Source organism: Dermacentor albipictus, chromosome 10 (genome assembly GCF_038994185.2).
Source record: "Dermacentor albipictus isolate Rhodes 1998 colony chromosome 10, USDA_Dalb.pri_finalv2, whole genome shotgun sequence".
NCBI lineage: Eukaryota > Metazoa > Arthropoda > Arachnida > Ixodida > Ixodidae > Dermacentor > Dermacentor albipictus.
In genome coordinates, this window is record NC_091830.1 from 69,526,452 (window position 1) to 69,547,916 (window position 21,465).

Here is a 21,465-nt window from a genome sequence, read left to right on the forward strand (position 1 = left end):
AAAAATAATGCGACGGAACATTCGCAGGGCAGTAAGACGAGTTGCGCTGTGGATCGCTGAATAAGTGAGATGCAAGCATTATATTTTCGTGTAAAGCTGTTCCATTGCAAACACCACCGCGAATGAACCGCCGAATTAACTACACATCACATCCTCCAGACTGCAGGCACTAAAGGCGATTTCAGGCGAAGAAAGACGTCATCATTGCCATGTTTCGAACACGCTTTTGCTCGGCCTCAGAGATGTGAGCGTTTCTTACACCGGGGCCACGATGATTACAGCCTAAATGTGTCCACTGTGTTTATTATGGTGGGCGTGTTTACGGTGCAACAAATAGGTGGTGTCGTATCCCTTTAGTGATGGTTCCTTTGCATTAAGAGAAAAAGATCTCAAAGGTCATGCTCTTGTGTACGGCAGGACACCAACAGGGCGCCAGAAACGGTTGCATATACGTCATATCCGAAATTTTTCATTGAGTGAAATGTATTGTGCACGGTCCATGGTGTTGTGCACGTATATAAATGCGCAGATCTGGCGCCGACTACGTTACCTACGAAGGCGGCAACGTTCTCTGGGTAACAAGGGTAAATCTTGAAGGCTATGTATTAGCAGGCTGCAGGCGCCGGAAGCGCAATATTTTCACTTTGGCAGACATGTTAGGAGTTTTTGACAGCATTCAGTTGTAAAACATCTTATTTGGTATAATAGTTGCATATTTTATTGCCATTTGGATTTTAGAATTACTTGCGTTATTATTGTTCAAGCCAGAGGACGGTTTCGGGGCGTCTGTCATGGCATCTGCAAAGCTAACGAAACCGAAACTGCAAAAAATTTTGCGATTGCGACACGTAATGCCATCTGTCGAGTAATCTTGCGGCCGCTCACATCGTGTGGGGCACAAAGTTGCTCGGGCGTCAGGTGTTTACACGATCGCGTGCAGTACTTTTATCTCGTGTTGCTGCTCCACCGGAATACCTTCCACGATGGACACCGCCAGGTAAGTCACCCTTTTGAATTCCTGAGCTGCCTTTCAGCCCATCGGATGTCCGGGAACGCCGTGAAGTGTACTTGAAAGGCACCTTTCAAAAACTGCGGATCGGGTCAGTCAGGCACTCTCTGTGTGGGATGCGCTCGTTCGCAGGCACAGCCTGTGTTTGGTAACGAGCAGCGCGCCCCTGGGCCGTCGTGTGCTCGGGGTTCCGATTCTGTGCGGATATTTTGTTTTTAAGCCTAACCTTCTCGTCGCCGTGCACCTGGAGACAATCGGCGCGGCTAGTTAGCGACGAGGAAATAGCCGTTACGTAACCGAACGTCCACGCCCTTCAAGGAGCAGTGGTAGTCGTGCGGTGGTGCGTCTCCGATGTGACGGGCGGTCGCGGACGACTTGACGCACGGTTTGATGACCTCTCGACACTCCCGGGTCCCGGGATCGTTCCGGACTTTTGACTCAACAAGCTCCCTCCTTTCAGTAACAGATCGACGCTTTTGTGTATCCGCAAGCCGAAAAGTTTGTACGCGATGTCGTTTACAAGAGCCGGAGCTTCGAAAACGCGTTGGCCAGCGGTAACTCGTGGGGGGTGCCGAGCAATTCCTCGGGGCGTACGATCGCAGCGAGGGAATGGCTCGGTGGAGGGTTTCCGGGCTGTCGAGGAAATTGAAACCAGTCGCCGACGATCGGTTCGGAGACAAAATGCAGCTGGGTTTGAGCACGAAGTTGCCCTGTCGCCGAGACGGCGGAGGCTGCTGGCACCGCTCACGAGGGGCGATCCCCGGGGAACGAGCATGTCGGCACATCGTTTTGGGGTCCGCCGAAGGGAGGTCGCTTCTCTTCTCTTCTTTTTTTCCCGGCGAGCCCACGTACTCACGCGCGACGCTTGGATGAGTACCATTAGACCTGGCACTTCGTATTCGTTTACTGCTTCCCTTTTTCTTTTCTTTTTAGCTGTCTCCTCCGGGGGAGGAAGTCGGTGCTTTAAGAGTACGCGGCTAGTTTGGTTATTTGTATTTTTTTTTTCGCCGCTGCAGCTCGCGCTGCCGATCATTGATCCGTGATTGGCTTCCTGTCGTCGCCGGCTTTCGCGTCTAGTTCTCAGAGACGAATTGTCCTGTCTGCCTGTGAACGACCCCGCGTACACGCCGAGGCATTCCTCCGTAAAACCACCGACGCGAAACGTACGGCACGAGAACCACGTACACACAAAAAAAGAACCCCGAGCGTTCTCAGGAGTCGTTTCTTTCGGTGCGTCGTATCCTAGATAACGAGCATTCCCTGTAGCTACGCGATCACAAAAGGTTCATCCATTCTCGCAGTACTGTACCGCGGTGCCGCCGTCATTCGACAGCTGCAAATTATGCGTGGTGTAATGACATTTCGCTCGACGGCCACCTCCTTCGAACCAGAAAGCGCGGCTCCGTGCACGGCTTATCCGGAACGGTGGCGCAATGAAGCATCCGCAGCGCTCAAGATTCGAAAAGGCGCCGCTGTGACCATGAATTGAGCGTTTCACGTGTGACCGCTGCACTGTGTTGTGACTACGCAACGCACCGTGCTGCTGTCCGACTGCGAAAGGGCCGGACTGTTGCGACGCGCAGTAACAGACGGCTTGTACGCGCTCGGAGACGACACGGGCGCCTCGTAAGCGCACATTGCGACACATACGTGCGCGTGTGTTTTGTTGTCACGTGCGTCACGCACACAGTGGGCTCGCGCGCGTGATGTTGATTCGCGCGTGTTCGGAAAGGTCGCTTCTCATCCGCGTATGACGGGCCGTACGTAGCCGCGCGGCGCATAAAGAAACGGCCAGATCTCCTCGCGCGGCTGGTCCCCCCAGGCCATTCGGCTGTTTGGAAGTCTCGCAGTCTAGCCGCGAAGCCATCGTAACCAAGTAAGCCATACACGCGTGCCGCTCCCGACTCATTTGCGGGTAACGGCCGTTAGCCGACGGGGCCATCCCATCGCGAAGCGCGCTCCCAGCGTCGACTGCTCCAGTTTCGTGGTAGTTGAAACTTTGATGTGGCCGGCTTGCCAGCTGGGCCACGGCGGTGCGATCCCCCCCCACCCCCTTCTTTTTTTCGGATGCCTTTGTTTTGCTTGCTTGCTTGTTTACTCGCTCTCTTGCTTGCTTGCTTGCTTGCTTGCTTGCTTGCTTGTGTACAGCGTCGTCTGCTGTCCCAGAGCTTGCTTGCTTGCTTGCTTCTGTACGGCATCGTCTGCAGTCGCGATCCTCACGGATAGAAACAATACCTTTATCCGATTATTATTTTTGACCGTGCTTCGCATCTTTGCAAGTGGGACGATTCGAAACTGTCACGGTGGTTTTTAAGTATGCTTCTGGTTGAATCGATTGCACTGGATATGGGTCGAATTCACTCGAGAATAGAAACTTCCCGCGTGGCAACTGTTGAGGGGTGCTGAATTATCACGCAGGTTGTCACAACTGGGTTCTAGTGGTTTAAAGACTGGTCACAGATGGAAGCGCGCGCGGGAGCTGGCAACTTTCAGCTGACTACGCGTGAAATCGTATTGGTGATTTATCTTCGCTAATAGCGCACGCATTCAGGGCGAGCTGCCTTGGCGAGTTGAGCGAACTTCAGCCGTTTGAAACGCGCCCCTCCTTCCGACGAAATACGTCATCCGTGCTTAGCGAGTGCAGCATTCGTTAAATGAGCCAGAATGTCGACATTTCAAATAGAACTGGCTTCGGACGCATCGAACGGCTCGCCCTTGCATTTGTTTATTCACAATTGGTGTAGCAGTCCCACTACTTTTGGTCGCAGCGTTGGCCCAGTATTGTGGATTTTTGTTGCCTAGAAGAAGAGCTCCTTGATATCAAGCTCAAAGAAAGAATTCTCTCTCCCTCTCTCTCTCTCTCTCTCTCTCTCTCTCTCTCATATATATATATATATATATATATATATATATATATATATATATATATATATATATATATATATATATATATATATATATATATATATTGTGTGTTTTACTACTGACGGGTCTGTAACCATTTCAGTCTTTAGCCCTCTGCTGCCAGTCACTTAGTGCACGTCTTGAAACCGATAATTCTCGCCCTGTACCAGGCCCATCGATAAAGCCTTCCCTGGCAAAAGTTAGTGGTTTCGTACCCGGGAAGCCAAACTAGAGTATTCCGTTAAATGAACTGACATGTATTTATTGTGATTATGATATTATGACTTTATGATATTTTATTTAATATTTGTTATTGTTTCTTTTTTTTCGAATCTGGGACGATAAACCTACTTTGTGTTCGCAGTTATCAGCCTGCAGTGAGATCTCTCCGATATTGTTTCCGATTTAATGGCTAGTCACGTGTGTCTTCTCCGGGACTATTCGTACTGATACTTGTGAACGGTGCAATAAAGAGGTTATTTATTTTTTTGGATACTCATTATTAACGCCGGCGGAACGCAACATGCGACAATGACTGACAAATTCAGTCAGCGAAATCATTAATTCACTGTGATTGCTCACTTTAGAAAATGGGCTGCGGTTGAGCAATTGAGGCTGCAGGCAGTCAATGTTCAGAGCAGGCGTGTTTGCGAGGCATACCGAAACTATAGCACAATGGTTTCCAGATCAGCAGCAGTAGCCCTATTTCGCATCCACTGCAGTACGAATGCGTCTCCGTCGTATCCACTTTGTCCTATCTTTCGTCTGCGGATTTCATGCTATGCCTGAAGAAATTGCTAATTTCATCGCACACCACCCATATCCTTGTGGTCCTCAACTGCGCTTCCCTTCCCTTGCCCCCTTCCCTTTAAAGAGGGATAAATAAAGTTTTTCATCATCCCTTGGCACACATTCGGTAACTCTTAATGGCCCACCGGGTATCTGCCCTACCCGTAACATGCGGCCTGCCCAATTCCCATGTATTTTCTTCTAATCGTCTACCTCTCGTTATCCCCTCTCTTCCTAGCTGTTGCTAAATGTTACCCGCCGTGGTTGCTTAGTGGCTGTGGTGTCGGGCTGTTAAGCACGAAGTCGCGGGATCAAATCCCGGCCACGGCGGCCGCATTTCGATGGGGCCGAAATGCGAAAGCAACCGCGTCCTGAGATTTAGGTGGACGTGAAAGAACCCTACGTGGTGGTCCAAATTATTCCGGGGTCCCTCACTAGGGCGTGCCTCATAATCATATTTTGGTTTTGGCGCCTAAAATTTCCCTTTTTTTTCCTACGTGTTACTTCCATCGTTCCGTAGAAACACCGATGCGTTTCGTAGCAGAGTTTGGCGACTGACTCGGTCAAGTAGGCGCAGCGGATGCCAAAAAGCCTGTTAATGTCTCAGTATTCGTAAATAATGGACACGTCGTTAGCTGTGACATGATTATCAATTCCATGTCTGCAACGTGTGCGATAATTGAGGTGCTTAGGTTGATTTCGCCAATAATCTGAAAGTTAAACGTGGTGCTTAACATCTCAAAGCAGCACGCGGGCTATGAATAACGTCGCAGTGTGAGAGGGGGGGGGGGAATTAAAAATTAAATTATGGGGTTTTACGTGCCAAAACCACTTTCTGATTATGAGGCACGCCGTAGTGGAGGACTCCGGAAATTTCGACCACCTGGGGTTCTTTAACGTGCACCTAAATCTAAGCAAGCGGGTGTTTTCGCATTTCGCCCCCATCGAAATACGGCCGCCGTGGCCGGGATTCGATCCCGCGACCTCGTGCTCAGCAGCCTAACACCATAGCCACTGAGCAACCGCGGCGGCTAGGGGGGGTTCAATTTCGGCCGTATGGGGTTCCCTAACGGACACCTAATGCGCACGAGCGCTTTTGCGTTCTCTCCCCCGTCGGAACCTGGCTGCCTGTAGGCCGGCAATCGAACCTGCAACCATGTATGTACTTGCGGAATGTGTCGCGGACAAAAATAAGATTTGCACGACGTCTACCGCCTCTATTTCCAAGATTTACTAGCCCTTGTACTGCTCTTCATTTGAGTTTTTTTTTTCTATCTTTCAAGGTACTTATTGCAGGGCACAAATTACTCCTATAGTGGCAGCAGGAACAAACGATCTAATGAGCCTCTTCCACTTGCATGGCTGCACAGACGCCCATAAGAGCACCCCCCGTAAAATTTCCTATTCGTCCTCGGAACATCCTGCTCGCGCAGACGTCCAGCTGTCGAGGAAACACTAAAGTGGTGGTAAATATAAACACCCTATAGCAATGTAGGATACCCCTCTGGGGCGAAATTCAATTTGATGATATGCGCCCTTCGCTTTGAGTATCATTTGGCCGAAGCGAGTTGCCTAGGAAATCATGTAGGTTCGGCGTTATAGGCCGACATACGTGTCTTCCACGAGCTGTGCATTCCTATAAGTAAAAACATGTGTAATGGTACATTGTCACAACTATAGTTGCCGCCGGATATCGTACGGAATGAGGATATAGGTCAAAGTCTTTTTTTGGAGACTTCGTTGAAGCACGGTTCAAAATAAGTTGGTATCTGTGCAGCCTATAAAACAGTGTTCAGTGGCTTAGGGTGACTGCTGTTTCCATGTTAATAAACACAGTTGGTAGCCATCAAATGTCATCATCATCACCATCAGCCTGTTTTATGTCCACTGCAGGACCAAGGCCCCTTCCTGCAATCTCCAATCTCCCTGTCCTGCGCCAACCAATTCCAACTATATAGCGCCCGCGAATTTCCCAATTTCATCGCTCCACCTAGTCTTCTGCCGTCCTTGACTGCGTTTCCCTTCTCTTGGTACCCATTCTGTAACCCTAATGGTCCAACGGTTATCTAACCTGCACATTCCATGGCCTGCCCAGTGCCATTTTGTCCTCTTAATGTCAATTAGAATATTGGCTATACCTGTTTGTTCTCCGATCCAAACCGCTCTCTTTCTGTCTCTTAACGTTATACCTAGCAATCTTCGTTCCATCGCTCTTTGCGTGGTCCTTAACTTGTTCTCAAGCTTCTTTGTCAGTCTCCAAGTCTCTGCCCCATATGTCAGCACTGGTAAAATGCACTGATTGTACACGTTCCTTTTCAATAATAATGGTAAGCTTCCAGTCAGGAGCTGACAATGTCTGCCGCATGCGATCTAACCCATTATTTATCTTCTATGAATTTCCTTCTCATGATCAGAGTCCTTGTGAATAATTGACCTAGGTGAGCGTACTCCTTCACAGACTCTAGAGGCTGACTGGCGATCTTGAACTCGTGTTCCCTTGCCCTGCTATTCATCATTATCTTTGTCTTCTGCATACTAATCTTCGACCCCACGTTTGCACTCTCTCTGTTAAGGACCTCAACCATTTGTTCTAACTCGTCTGAATTGTTGCTGAATAGAACAATGTCATCGGCAAACCGAAGGTTGCTGAGGTATTCGCCGTCGATCCTTACTCCTAACCCTTCCCAGTTTAATAACTTGAATACTTCTTCCAAGCACGCAGTGAGTAGCATTGGAGAGATTGTGACTCCCTGCCTGACCCCTTTCTTTATAGGCATCTTCCTCCTTTTCATGTTCGGAATTAAGGTAGCTGTGGAACCTTTGTAGATATTTTCCAGGGTATTACTGCGTTCTTTTCGCTTGTCCCTGACGTAAGTGATGCTTTCGAAGATGGACCCTCAACTTTTGTTCGCTGTTCTGACCCGATAATTCCTGCTTTCGAGATTGTTATCACCTTTGAACGATTGAATTATCATTATTATTATTTTTTTCTTTCTGGGCCCTGGGCTCTCTCTCCTGGAACGTTGCTTCGCTTGACGCTTACGAAAGCTTATAAACGCTTCGCTTCGTGACATCTGAAATAATTGTGTTGTGAGACGAGTTCGTTCACGCCTCGGCGCTAGCCCTCGATGGCGTTTGATTATCTGTTTGTACCCTCGAAAGCCGTCTGTCGGCGTCTCCCGCCGACACTTCTGCTCGCCGATATCAGTAGCGCGAATAAGCTCACTTAGGAAGCACATACGACGCACGGTTTCGCAGACGCGTCGACGTATCTCGATTCTCCTGAAACTACGGGGTGGGTTTGTGTTCGTTGAAAATAAACCTCGGCAACACTTTTCGAGACCGGAGCGGACGCTGGGGTTCGCGGTAGCGTCGAGCGTTCGTCGACCATTTCCTGGAAATGAATGTCATTGCTGAGCTATAGTGTGCCGGAACCGTTACCTCCGAGATCCCTCCGGTGCACCACCTTGAGATCTCGGATGCCACATTTCCCTGAATAATATAGAATTCCAGGGGGAACTGTGGCGCTGCGATCGCTCAGCTACCACGGGAATGATGGGCAATCTTCGAGCTTGTACCACCAGACGTTCTTGAGGCCTTATTTGTTAACGCTTCATTTCTTTTTCTCCTGAATTTCCGAGCAATCTTAGTTTTCTAAACACCGCAGGCAACGCGTCTCTGAGCACGTGAGTAATCATCGCGAATTGTTGCATCTGCAACGCAATATTTTATCGAATATGATCAATTTTGTGAATCCACAAAGTCGCTTTTGAAGCCGGAAGGATGAAGTTCGTAAGCCAGAAGGACGAAGTTCGTAGGCAAATCAATGTACTAATACTCATCACCATGCTGGCCAAACCGCTGTACTCGCTCCTGCCGTAGGCACTAAGGCGCTAGAGTTCTCCGCAGCGAATTTTGTAGGAGACACCGTGGCCAAACAGTACCCAACTGCCTCTCAATTCCGTGGCAAAAAGAAAAAAAAAAGCTGTTTTAGTCGGGGAGGATTTGCCGTGCGCGCGATGATTCACTTTGACTCATGGCCGTGTACAGGTACGAAATCAATAGCGAATAAGCGTATACGGGTACGTTCGATATGGTTGTGCGTTTCGCCCTCCTAACGTTTCGTTCGGATTTCGAGGGTGTCAGCTTTTGCTGTGTGCGCGCAGTCATAACAAACCTACTACCCAAGTCACGCGGGCATACCGAAGGTCCTTGAAGTTAAGGAGCATACAGCTTTCAAAGGAACGTTAAGTTCGAGTGATATGTGTGTCAGCTAGTGCCACGCGGTCTCCAGATAGATCTCCGCTGAATCTTATGACAGAAACCACAACGTATCCCTAAAACGCAAAAGTGACGAAGGACGAAAAAGCTTACGCGCGCAGGAGAAAAAAAAAAAAACGAAGACACTTCGATGCGTAGCAGACGATAACCAAATCGAACATGGCAGCCATGTTGCTGCTGGCGACAGGCCGTGCCGGCGCTGCTGTACAGGTGCGTTCATTATTGATATTGCGGGTGTGACGAAAGTGCTTAGTCTTAGGAACTTCTACAATACAGGGAAACTTGTTTTTAACCAGTAAAACTTGAACCTCTGTATTTATAATGAACCTTTTACAGCGAAGCTGTATACCTGTACCCTCCGATGCGTTTGTCGTGTCCGTGGGAAGAAATGTGGGCCGATCCCGGAGGCAGTGCAATACCGGGCCTATCCGCGGCGGAGGGGAAGCAGGCTTCGAGCACATCGCCCCTAATAATAATAAGTTATAAAAAAAATGAAATAAATCAATGATGATGCATTGTTTCCAGTTGGTGGGTGTACTGGAATCGTTTGGGAACAGCACACGGACTCACGAGCAGGAGGCGTTGTTCTATACGTAAATGACAAAATGTATGTACAGCCATGCACACACCCTGGACTCGCAAGAGGGCAACGCCACCGACTGGAGGGATGTGTGTGCCGTACAAACGAAACACGTAATTGTGATCTCCAGTACACCCAAGCGTGATATCGAGAAGTTCATGACCACGCACTTTGCATGGCTTTGCCGTGATTACACTACCCCTGTGATCATCGTTGGCGACTTGAATGAGGACATTTCAGAACCAGACAAGAAGTGGTTCACTGAGTCTGTGCTTGAAGGGTTTTCGTTCGAAGTGCCACACCCACCCAAGTGACTTAACTACTCAAGCAGCGGTCGTGCGTCACTGCCGTCACCAGGTGGAGACAATAAATACATGTACAGCGTGTGATGTGCTACGGCTTCGCCAGTTGTCCGCCTTCACAGAGTGGAATGGCTCCTCGACATTTATTTCTTCCTTCTATCGGACGCTCTCTAGGCTCAAGAGTATTCCCCTGAAATTTCAAAGGCTCCCTTCGACACACACACACACACACACACGCACGCACGCACGCACGCACGCACGCACGCACGCACGCACGCACGCACACACACACACACACACACACACACACGCACGCACGCAGACAGACAGACAGACAGACAGACAGACAGACAGACACACACGCGCGATTGCATTTCCTGTCGGCAATGCTGTCATGCTAATAACGCGCGTGCCGTTCGTTACTGGAAAGTACCGGGCTCGCAGCGTTAAAGAAAGGAAACGCATCATGGCAGATGACGATTATCGCTGTGTGCCAGAAGGGGCACTCCAAAGGGTGTAAACTGTTCTTAGATTGTACGTATTCGGAAGCGACACGTTGTGAGAAAGCGCTTTAAGCGGCTTAAGAAGCTGTAATTAAACTGCGCTCCTGGGATGGCAGATACGCTACTCTTTAAGAAGGTCCAGTACTCGGTGTAGCGCCAGAAAAACAAGGCATAAGGAAAGCCGCAGATGCATAAATAGGGAACTCGGCGAGTTTCTGTGTGTTCAGCGTGTGTGTGTTCGATTGAAAAGGCGAATTCGGGATTCTGCACTTCTCACGGCACTGCCAGGTACGCGACGTTAACGAGCTTCCGCTGCGGAGATGGTCGCCTAAATGTTTTTTTTTTTTTTTTTACCCTCATAGGCCTGGTCTCTCAAATATAAAGGCTACTGCTATTCCGGCAACGACCTTGAAACAGACGATCATTTCATTCCGCCGTTGCTCATGCCTTCCCAGCGGGTTCCTCAGGTTACCGGTTTAACCTTATCGACCTCGAATCTATTGTCTCTCGGTGCGCGTCGGTTGGATGCCATCCGCCGGTCCATTGTAGCCGTGCTCCGTAAGTTCATTAAAAGGATAGCACGACGGTCGTTCAAGTCAATCCGGAGCTTTTTTTTTTTTTTTAGACAAGTAGAAGAACAAATTTTAAAGTGTGGTAAGAATATTTATTTTCCCACATAACCTCCAGGTACAGTTATACACTCATCCCAGCGTTTAACTAACGCCTGGAATGCTTCGGCATAAAAAGATTTATTGTTACGACGAAACCATTGTAGGACACCATTCTTCACTTCATCATCAGGGATGAAATGTTTTCCCCCAAGGAATTCCTTCAGGGGCCCAAACAGGTGGAAATCACTTGGTGCTAAGTCAGGACTATGGGGGGTTGGGGAGGTAATATCTCCCAGCCAAGTTTCTGGATTGTTTGGAAGGTGCGTTGAGCCGTATGTGGTCGTGCATTGTCTTGCAAAAAGACCTCATCCTTTGTTATCAAACCCGGATGTTTCTCCCGTGAGCTCTTGTGCACATCACGCAGAACACGGCAGTGATACTCACCGTTGATAGTGACACCACGGGGTAAAAAATCAACGTGAATAATTTCCTGTTTACACCAGAATATACTTGCCATCACTTTACCACCAGCCGCAGCTGTTCGAAATTTCTTGGGAGGTGACAATGCCGTATGCTTCCACTGCGTCGATGCTCGATCTTTTGGATTCTGGGGTGAAATGGTGAACCCGTATTTCGTCACATGTCGTGATGCGATTCAGAAAATCCTGACCTTCCCTTTCATAGCGTTCCTTCAGTTCTCTACAGACTCCAACTCTTCTCTGTCTGTTAATAGCATACAGCTGCTTTGGGAGCCAGCGTGCGCTCATTTTTCCTAGCAACGAATGATCATGAATTATCGTGTTCACTGTTCCTAACGACAGATTACACACCCTTGCGATTTCACGACAGGTTATGCGACGATTGTCCACAATCAGCTGCTCAGGAATGACTCAGGAATGACAGGAATGACTCAGGAATGTTCTCAGGAATGACTATCGTGGGCTGTGATCCACCACGATCGGGATAGTCAGTAATAGAGATGCGGCCATCTTTGAAGCGCTTATACCATTCAAATGTCTTACTGCGACTTGTGGTCACATCACCGTACTGAGCCTGAAGTCTTATGTAAATTTCAACAGGTTTTATGCCCTCGTTCGCTAAAAACTTCATCACAGCACGCTGTTCCACGTAGACGTTCACACTGTTGTCCGCCATCTTGAATAACAGTCTATCCAGAAACGAGGGAAATGAGCGCCGTCTACCGGTAACAGGTCACAGGTGCCAGTTTCTACTGCATACAAAACCTCCAGCCTAGGCGTCTGTTTAAACCGGGAAAGAAAAAAAGTCCCGGATTGAGTTGGACGACCCTCGTAGAAAGAAAATAAAAATTCGATCGATGTTGGTAAATTTCTCTTCTGTGATGAAAAAAAATTGCAACTATTTTCACGAAGGAAGGCTTGTAAAGCCACGAAAGAACCCAAAAGCGTCACGCCGTCTGCAAGAGTAAAATTTTTTGTCGGTAAAGGTGGACGGTGTTGTATTCTACAAGAGCCAGAGACTGAAATTCTCAAGTTTCAAGAACTTTTTGTCGAGACACAACGGTCCAAATACGAAAAAAAAAATGGCTGTGGCTTAGCTAAGGTTAAGCCCAGGATGCGAAGCATACTAGCCTTTATTTTAGTTGTTGAACCACTGTTTAGCCTGGTGAACTGCTGTTGCTTGGCTATATTTGGTTCGGCTAGACGAAGAAACAACTCATGCAGGCGAGCGCACGAGCTGAGACCCGGCTATGTGGCTACGCGGCCGCAAGCGAGCGCACGAGTTGAGCCTCCGCTTTTGCAGCTGCTATGACGTCACATGGTAGCTACGCGGCCGCGCGCGGCGCAGCAAGGAAGAGCGTGGTTGTGCGGCTAGTATGCTTCGCATAAAAAGAAAATTCCAATTCCGCGACGTGACACTGTTGGGGATCTAATGCGAAATTTAAAAAAGAAAAAAAACGGAACATTGACCTTCATTTAATTACTCGTAATGAACCCCTTAGCGCGAAATTAACGAAAATGGAGTTTTGGGAAACGCGCGTTCAGTTTGCGTCCAGTTTCGCTTCACGCGATTGGCCTAGGCCGCGCCGACGTCGCGCCCGTCCGGCCTATAGGCCAATCGCGTGAGGCGGAACTGGAACTGGAATCGCGTCAGGCGCGTTCCGAACAACGATCTCCGATCGCGCCTGAATTAGCGTGTCTCTTTTGTGTCCCTTTAATGCGTCCGCAAAATTTTGCGCTTGGTGCCGATCGCGGGGCACTTCGCTTACTACGCCAAATCAGATACTAATGTTATCGCGTCACCTAATGTTGTCTTTCCTTGTTTTCATTTTTTTTTCTTATTTTGTGTAGTTCGTAGCCCCCGCGCGGCCGTTCTAAGCCGCGCCTTGAGGCGGGTGACATGGTGGCACTAGCACTTCACCATTGCGGTGCAGGTACCGTGGAAAAAAAAAAAATGAGTGCTCTCTGCACCTTCGAAAGAGGTTGCGCAACTCTGTCTTCTTCAGTGGCACGACGACGGGAGGGAAAGGGGGGTCGACAAACTCCGACCCCCTTCCCTAGAACTTATCTCCGAAAAAAAAATTATGGGGTTTTACGTGCCAAAACCACTTTCTGATTATGAGGCACGCCGTAGTGGGGGACTCCGGAAATTTCGACCACCTGGTGTTCTTTAACGTGCACCTAAATCTAAGTACACGGGTGTTTTCGCATTTCGCCCCCATCGAAATACGGCCGCCGTGGCCGGTATTCGATCCCGCGTCCTCGTGCTCAGTAGCCCAACACCATAGCCACTGAGCAACCACGGCGGGTTAAACTGACCTCCGAGGTTGCATGCATGCATGCATGCACGCATGTGCAGAGAAACAAATAAAGGAGCGAGACTTTATTTCTCTAAAAGAAAAGGGGGGGGGGGGTTGGAGTCTCCATGCTAAGGAACCCCGAGTCCAAAGCCCCACTGGTAATGAGAAAGGGACGAAAGCAGATGGATGGAGGTTATTAACTAGGCAGTGTACACGAGTTTGTCCATAGAGGTTAACAGACCCTACGCGTTGCGAGGCGGACGGGGGAGTAAAAGAGAGAGGGGCAGAAGGCAAGGAGCGGACCTCGATAGAGCGAATTATTCGCTATAAAAGGATCGAAATTTACCGCAGCATGTATGCGCACGCTATAAAATAACTCCCTCATTGGGCGCGTGGAACGCGGGGCACCCGCTGCCAGCACCTTAATTGATATCAACACTGTAAAATAATTCACGCCGCTAAATGTGAGAAAAGGGTGTAAATATATGTCAATAACTCACACCCTTAGCATGTCGGTTATATAAATCACACCCTAAGGGTGTACACGGGGAATGCGGGGAATGTGTCTATAACTCACTCCCTTATACTCACACTCACACCCTATAACTCACCCACACACTCACACCATATGACTCACACCCTAAGGGTGTGAGTTATAGACACACTCACACCCTTAGGGTGAAGGGTGTGAGTTAGACACATTTACACCCTTTTTCACTTTTAAGGGTGTAAATTATTTTACAGTGAAGCCCTTGAATTTCAGGAGACGGGTCCTTGCACAACGCTTCAGGACGCGCTCTCCGCGGTAGATGTGTTGCACCGGTGTGTGTGAGAATTAAGTGGACGAAAAGCAGTTCTACGCAATATGGCGCATCGAAAACCTCATTCTCATTTCAAGGCGCCAGCAAAGAATTACTGCTTACTATGTGTCGTTTGTTTTGTTCGATAAATTGTTTCTTTCGTTGCTGCTTCCTCCTCTGGAGATGACGAAATCGTATGCAAAGTGAGAGGCCCTCGTTAAGAACTGGGTGCAGAGAAGGCGGGAGTTCGAACACCATTTCCTCTGTTCCATTCCTGCATCGGTAACGATGGCATTTGCTTCCCGGTAAATTTCCAGTGCAGTGGAACCTACAACGGTGGAACCTCGTTGTAGTGAAATTACACCGTATACAAAAATAGCTTCGTTATATCTGACGTTCGTTCACACACACACACACACACACACACACACACTATATATATATATATATATATATATATATATATATATATATATATATATATATATATATATATATATACGTGCGTGTCTGTTACGCTGTGATTGCGGTGAGACATTTTTTATTTATTTTACTTGCTATTTTTTACTTGTTATATATATATATATATATATATATATATATATATATATATATATATATATATATATATATATATATATATATTGTGGTGTTCACCCGCGACGCTCACAGCGCGCACGCTCCGATTCTGCGCGCGCCGGACGACCACCACCGCGGGTTCGAGCACTCCGAGCCGCCACGCGCGCAGGGCACCGCGCGCCCGCGCCTGCTCCGGCCCGCTCCGTGTGCCGACGCGCAGCTGCGCGCGTACGCGCCCCGCCGGCCCCACAGCTTAGGGGAAGGCGAGACCGCGCGCGCGCAGCAAGGGAGACCCTAGGCAAAGCTCTCGAGAAGACAGAAAGTACATTTATTAAGGCTGGATTCAATACAAACACACGTTTTAACATAACACAAAACATAGCCGAATGGTTGCCGGTGGCCGCTAGAATGGCGCACCGCGACAGAGAGAGAACAAAGAACAAAGAACCCCCAGCAGTAAGAATTTGCCTATCCTCCGGTCAGCGCCTGCCATCGTGCTCCCCACAGCAGAGAAAAGGGAAATAGAGAGAAACGACAGACGAACAGACGGGGGCACGATCGACAGACGCTGCCTCAGGACATCGAGACGACGGAAGAGTGCGCGCACGCCCGCCGAGGCCGGGACCCCGACGAGCCGGAGTAACCATCGGCCGGCGGCGGACAAAGGGGGCCGCCGCCGGCAGAGAGGAACATGTACGCACCTTCCGACGCCCCGATGTGGTCTCCCCGGGCGCCCGTCTTGCGCGCGCTTACCCGGAGTGCCCGCAAGCGGGGCCCGAATCCCGCCAAAATGTCGGCCAATAGGCAAAGCCTGTGGACCTTCGCGTGGGCGGGGTGACAGCAGAGCGACAGTGTTTTATGACCCGCTGCCACCCCGTCCAGGCAAGGAGGAGAGGGACACGGAGCCCCCCGGCAACACAACGCAATGGCTCCACAGAACCACCGCGAGAGCCAGGAACCCCACAATATATATATATATATTATGTAGGAAAGAGACGAACTTTTTGGAAGTAAGACGTGTTAACGTCTTCGGCTGGTGGACCAGCCTTCGTCAGAGTATACACCGGCCGAAAACGTTAAGTAAACAGGTCTTACTTCCAAAAGGTTCGATAGCGGTGAGACAATTTTTATTTATTTTAGTTTTATCAGATATTACAGGCCAGTACAGGCCGGTATACCGAATTACCTAATTTATCAATCGTTCTACTTTTAGCGCACATAGACCTGTTCGTTACAGCCGGGTTTGACCGTATGCACGCGCACTGGACGATGACACAGCGTTTCTACTTGCGGGCACTCGCGTCTCTTTCTTTCCGGTAGGTGTAGAAGAACGTGTGCCTTTCAGGGCTGATTATAGTGGCGTGGGCGAACACCCGGAGCCTTATAACCTTCGATGAAAACTGATCGTCCATTCTTTCGGGGACTTTTCTGTATGCGCTTATGGAGGTATGGTCGTCAGCCGGGCCCAATCTTGTAGGAGACCGCACAGGCATCGAGACACCCTACAGCTATCGCTGAGAACGAGCTACTGTCCGCTGTAGAAGAGAATAGGAAAGTCAGAAACCGGAGGGAGGGTAGGGGGACGGCGTAATGACTACGCATGGGGTCTGTTTGCTGTTCTGCGTAGCTTTTTCACGAAGGGCAGTATGTGGTGCTGGCGGGTGGGAGATAGCAGTGGGCAGTCACGCCATCGGATAGAAGGGAATCCACGTGATCATGACGTCATAATCAAAGATGGCGCCATAGTTTAGGAATCTCAAATCCAAGATGGCGGCCAAATTCGGATGTACTCTGCGTGAGAGCGTGGCGTTCTCTTTGAGGTTGGGCGCGGGGACGCGTATTTGGAGCGGTACGTAGCGCTGCTCACGGCTGGGCGCAGTGCGAATCTCTGGCTGCGTCGTAACCCAGCCGTACACTCTAAGAAAAGTTTACACCCTTTGGCTTGCCCCTTCTGCCACGCAACAATAATCGTCATCTGCCTTGATGCGTTGCATTTCTTTAACGCTGCGAGCCCGGTACTTTCCAGTAACGAACGGCATGCGCGTTATCAGCATGGTAGCATTCCCGACAGGAAAGTAGCGGGCGCGGCGTTTTCAAGAAAGGAAACGCATCAAGGCAGATGACGATTATTGTTGTGTGGCAGAGGGGGCACTCCAAAGGGTAGAGTGTAGAACTTGTGAAGCTGTAGAAGGTGCAGACGATATTCTCTTTATTTTCCTGGGGGGGGGGGGTTCGGGGGGAGGGGGAGGGGGGCTAGCGGATGGGGCCGCAGGCTGGATATGGTGCATAAAGCCTTTTTTTTTTCGATAGTGTGAGGTAGCAGACGACCAACTATAGTGAAACTACGAAACCTGCTGTTATGAAATTTTCGATTTAACGAAGTTTTCGTAGAGCCTATGCGTGGAAAAACTTTGAAGCAAGAAAGCGAACTGAATGTCTCGCCTGATCGAACAATTACTTTTTTATGAAAGGGGGGGGGGGGGGCAGGGTCTGTAAATTAAACATAGGGAAAATGTGGACTTTTCGGGTTTCTGCGCAAGTGACGACTTAACGAAGTTCTCGACTTAACGAACTAACTATCGGTACGTACCACCGACTTCGTTAAACCGAGTTTTAACCGTAACGCGTAGACAAGACGTTCCCGTGTCAGGTGCGGGCATGCGCCGCCCAGCGACTTTGTACGAGACGGACGACACCGTGCAAGCAGTCGTTCGCCTCGTGCGATTTGTGAAAGTCCGGCTCGCGCAAGCTCAAGGACTGCGAGCCGATTCCCAACCGCTCTGTCGCCGCGCGACAGCTGTCGGCAGGCGCTGCGATAACTTTTGGGGCCCCACGGTCGACGGCAATATTCGTCGCCCGCGAGGAAATGAAGTCCTGCGGGCACTTCCAATTAAGTTTGCAGGCGTTTTTTTTTTTCTTTCTCCCCGGACGCTGCGGTCTGCGCAGTGCCGAGGCGAGCGGCGCGCGCAGCCCTGTCACTTTCGTTTTGCGGAGGCGGCGTGGCACGCTGATTTGTGGCACGCGAGCCCCCAGCGGCGTGTGAGCGGCGCGCTTGTTTGGCCATCGCCGTCCGGCCCTCCAATCGACGGCGATACGATCGCCAGCCGCCCGGCTCGCATCGAACTCTCTCTCTCTCTCTCTCTCTCTGTGCGAACCCAGCGGGGGAGAAGTACGGCTTCCGAGGCGTGGCAGCGCGTAGTCTGGGGCATTTTCTTTACCTCTCTCTCTCTCTCTCTCTCTCTCTCTCTCGTGTCCGAGGGAGACGGGGCGATCGCGTATGTGCACTTCTCCGCGCTCCCGTGGGCACGCGGCCGTGACCTCGTCTTGCGTTTGCCGCGGCTCTCGCGAGCGATGTGTAAAACGCTGCCGCCTTCCCCCGGCTAGGAGCGGGCGCGCGGGTGCGTGTGCAGCGCACTCCCGCTTAATACGAACTCGAAGGGACCGTTAGAACGTGTTCGCATCATCGGAAGCTCGTGGTAACCGAGAGATTACCAACGTGTCGTGTGCGCTTGGCCGAGTTTGATAACTCCACATTCTGATCGAAGTGCTGATCGAATTCTGATCGAAATTCCGCATGCGGTAGTGTTTGTGTTTGGCATGCTGGAGTGGGGTTTTCAGTTGTGGATGGTTCGGCAAACTAATTCCGTTTACCGTGAGTTCCGTTTATGTGAGAGATTGAGCTTGAGGGCTCAGTCTTCCATAAGATGCTCTTTCGGAAGGGGCAGACACCTTATTGCCAATGGCAGACAATAGGTGTAGTAGATGTGATTACAAAGCTGATTCGTATCTTTCTGCTTGCATGTGGCCGCTGACTACAGCTAGCAGCACAAAACGTAATTACATAAACAAATAAGTCATTGTAGTTAAAGAAAATTGTTGTTTTAGTCAAGCCACCACTCTTGAAGTCATCAATAACTTACATCGTCATCTCTAACGTGAGCACACTGTGTCTCCGTTTCTGTGTTAGCAAACACTAAGCAAACTCGCAGCTCACTGAGATTGCCAACACAATGAAGCCACAGCTAGCCAAGACCATAGTAAAACATCATACTAATGATAGCACCAATAAAAGCAGCCTTGGCAATAATGTGGAAAACTGATGAGAAAAACTGCAAAGGAAAAGGCAAGAAAGACACGAACAGTGATGGGCGCCACTAAATTTCATTTTCAGAAATATTTTAGTTCTGTTTACCTAGACTAGGAGAAAGTTGTGGTTCCATTTAACAAGTTCTCTTCATTATTATTAATGTAATGCAATACCTAGCAGCCATAAGACTGCTGTTCTGTTTAAGCGGTTTCCATTTACCAAGTTTCTACTGTATGTAATTACGCAATTCATTCAGTTTTGAAGGAAACAATGATATTTTACAACATTTTAATTCTTTTTTTCTGTTCAAATGTGCTCTACTTGACCAGAAGTTAAGGTGAACAAGTTGTTGAAATGTTCCCTCAATGTGGAACTGTGTTTGGAGCATTACAAGGCTAACAGAAGCGATCCACAGTACTCAAAATCTACTATTCCTGGTGGTCCCTAGATGTTGGGCTGTGAAAGCCTGATGAGCGGCACTCACATTTTAACCCAAACCATCTGGTCTCGCATTAAGCTGTCACTTGATTTGGGTTGTGTACCGAGTCAATGAGCAGGAGTTTTGCACAAACTTCAGTTTTTCTCTGAGTTACCATCTGAAGGGCAACCAGACAATATATTCTACCAAAGCAAAGGGACCCAGCGTACAGAAGCATAACGAACAGATGCTGTTCCAGAAGTGGAAGCTAACCAGCCTTGTGTTCTTGCCGTTTGCATAATGCACTGCATACAAAGTTGCTTTTTATGTAGAGCTGACCTGCTAACAAGCAGGTTTTGCATAGTGTAATGCTTGCTGCTCTTTCATCCCACTTGTTTGTTTTTTCAGCCAGGATAGGGATTTGCATAGCCTAAGCAAATTTGCATCATTACCTCTATGCTCATTCTGCTGACTTTTAATGTTTGGTCTGAGACAGAAGATTGTGGATCTATTATTATGCGCATTGGGCTGTTCATATCTCGGAAATAGCAGGGAAGTTAGTGCGTAGTACATTCTTCGGGCTATATGCTCTGCAGTAGGCTATTGAGCCATATGCATTCAAGAGTCATCAAAAATGTGACGTCATCTGATACGCACTCGGTTTGAATTCATAATTATCCTCCTATGTTATACCGTAGTGCTTCAAAAAGGAAGAGGATGTGGTTGGCTGCAAGCAGATATAGCCTTGCAAGGTATGCCAGCAATCACTTCACCCAAGCACCTCCTTTCAGGAAGAAGATGTCACTAGGAGGGTAGGACTGTTGCTAGCATGTACATAGCAGTTAATAATATGTGCTTACTGTTAGTTGATTTCACTTCTAAACCAGCTTCCAGGGTTGTTGTTTTGCACTTCGGCCTGTATTTGATGCAACTTGCTGACTTTGCAGTGGTTGCTGAAAGTTGGCTTCACATAATTTATATGTATACACATATGTGCAATCATATCCCATAGTATGAAAACGTTTGGGCTAGTTGGGCAAGGTACATAGAGACATCAGCCTATGTGAAGTATCGTAGCACTGCACAAATAAGGAGTCCAGTTTATTTGCTTTGGTTCTTGATTGAAAATGCGGGGAAGTTGCCCTGAACATCTGTGCTGGAGGCACGTGATCAGTAGTTCCGTTCGCTGTCAGCCACAGCAGGTGCTGTTGTATAGAACATCCTGCAGAATACTCGGATGTCGCTTCAAATGTCTCTTTTCTTTATCTTTTTTTGCACGGAGGTGTAATGATTCCACAGGCTGCTGGTCCAGCACATTAGTGTGAACTCCCCGTGTTGTTTGAAACGGTCGATGGAATACATCTTTTGTGGCGACATTGGCTCTGACAAGTGTTGCCCCGCTACTGTCAACAACCTCCAGTGCCAGGTGTCCTCGCGCTGCCTGTTATTTTTATTCGCCGTCGTACAGATGGGTTGCTATGCGTGCAATGTACAAGTGTGCAAGAGATAAGCTGGAGGCTAAGGCAGTGGGGTGGGCATGTTCCTGTGACGCTCGTTTCTGGTGTTTTCTCTGTTGTTTTTTTCTTTGTTATGAAATGGGGGAAGACTTTTTGTGCTTTTACATGGCATTATCTGGTGACTGTAACTGATGTTAAAAATTAGTTCATCGCTAACCAAAAAGCATTACAAAAATGAAGCTCATTGTCGAAAGGAAAAAATACATTTGTGGTGTGGCATACTAGAAGTGTAGCAAAAAAGTAATTAATTACTGATTTTTGAAGGATGAATTATTTGATAGCGCTTGGCTATCTTAAATCATACAG

At 48.7% G+C, this 21,465-nt stretch overlaps 1 protein-coding gene across 2 annotated transcripts in view; it reads left to right on the plus strand.

Annotated features, from left to right (window-relative positions):
• Positions 1–853: 853 nt before the first annotated feature.
• The window catches only part of Mical (Molecule interacting with CasL), an 89,700-nt gene continuing 69,088 nt past the window's right edge, over positions 854–21,465 (plus strand). For both annotated transcript variants that reach the window (XM_065428789.2, XM_065428797.2), the window contains exon 1: positions 854–997. The gene's annotated coding sequence lies outside the window, so the exon portion shown is untranslated. The remainder of the gene's footprint in view (positions 998–21,465) is intronic.